We start from the raw sequence: 1,834 nt of genomic DNA on the forward strand, positions 1-1,834 counted from the left end.
GAAGCCTTTTCACCCTGAGCTGGGAAGACAGTTATTAGACACATAAACACACATAAATGAACTTATAGTTACAAATTACAGGAACATATACTATGCCGAGAAAAAAGCATAGGGGCCTATTTTGGCTTACATGGTAAACAGCAACCTCTCTAAGGAAGTGCTTAGGTTGAGATCTAAAGGATAAGCGTAATATTAGACCAGGCTGGGATGGGGCAGAAAGAACATTCCACGCACCTGTTAAGAGCTGGAAACTGTCTTCTCAGAACTGGGGGTGGGGGGTGGGTGGAAATAGCTGCAGGGAAATGAGTGAGGGGGAAAATGGATTGAGGTAATGTAGTCTGGAGAGGGAGGTAGGGACCAGATCATGCTGGGTCTTACAGAACAAAATACACACTTCTCAACATGGCCTATGTGCTGTGAAAAAACAAGTTTTTCAAATATCACGTTAATACTCTTCGATCAATAGCCATTGTTCTGCCAGGTTAGTAAAAAGGCCAGCGTAGTCCATCACTTTAGGACTGTGTCGCCTAGGACATATGAGTAAAGATACACAAAGTGGTACCTTTATGTTTTATTTACTTACTTTTACTTACTCACTTTGAAAGACATGAGACTGATTCAAATGAGGTCAACTTTAGAAGTGCTTCTGTTCTATTCTTTTTCTCCTTATACGACCAAACATTAAAAGTAGGGTTTGCATACTAAATTTAAAAGATTGCGGTTTCTTTCATACAAGAAATGCAAAATATTTTATAATCATTCATTACCTCACAACATTCCTTTAAAAGAACACAACTTTGCAGTTTGCTAAAGAGATAAAATGAATGAACATAGGTGAAGAGCAAGGCTGATTCCTTAAAAAAGAAAGAAATTCCTAATAAAAACACAAACCAACCTCAAATCTATTGATAATCGAAGCATACACAATCTAAAATCTGGTTATCAGGTTTCTTACACGACAGGCATTTCTGCACACACACACAAAAAAATTAAAATTTGAGAACAATCTTAGAAAGTAAATGTTATCAAAAGTATAGAAAATACTTAAAAGTTCCATTTAAGTTTTAAAATTATTTTTGAAAGCCCAAATTTGAACGCAATCCCACTGTAGTAACGCATGTTACAACAGCTGTTCACAGAGATTAGTCAACTGTACTGGTGACAGACTAATGTCTTCACAGTCTTGTGAACTGTCTGGAGGGAAAACATAGTAAAATTACTGGGATGATTAAATGGTTACCTAATTTTTATCAAAACTCTTTTATGACCTTAGCTTCTTGATTTTACACTGCCAAGTAGTGGCCAAAATCCATCGCCAACACTCTAGGATCTTAACAATCTCAAGATTTTCAAGTCCTGGCAAATGCGTCATTTATATCTCATGAAATAACTTTTTGAGTGCCATTGTCCACCCACCTCAAATTCCAACATTATTAAGCAATGCCTTGAGAATAACAAGGTTGTGTTATTTCACTCAATATCATGTCCAACAGCTGTATCTAAAATTGGAAACTAATATCAAAACACACCAACAAAAAAATTTACCCAAGTTTAATAGAAATAAATCAGCTTTTAGAATAAACAGTTTAAGAAATGTTTCCCCTCCCCCCCCAAAAAAAAAATCATTTGGACCAAATTTTAAGTCATAAAATGTGTAAATTTAATAGTCTCAACTATTCCTTTGTGAGTGGGTTACAGCCCACTCACAATAGAAATGTGATCCACATCACCAAGCTGAAATATATGCCTGCAAATACCATACGCAAACATTCATTCCAATACGAACAAAATTTTAAAGAAATAAAAAAGACACAATAAGCTTCTTTTGAACCCA

General features: G+C 35.6%; 1 protein-coding gene across 1 annotated transcript in view; it reads right to left on the minus strand.

Annotated features, from left to right (window-relative positions):
- DIPK2A (divergent protein kinase domain 2A) overlaps window positions 1-1,834 on the minus strand; it is a 28,838-nt gene that overhangs the window by 11,149 nt on the left and 15,855 nt on the right. The window lies entirely within an intron of this gene.

Source organism: Trichechus manatus, unplaced genomic scaffold (assembly GCF_000243295.1).
Source record: "Trichechus manatus latirostris isolate Lorelei unplaced genomic scaffold, TriManLat1.0 scaffold00132, whole genome shotgun sequence".
NCBI classification, from domain to species: domain Eukaryota; kingdom Metazoa; phylum Chordata; class Mammalia; order Sirenia; family Trichechidae; genus Trichechus; species Trichechus manatus.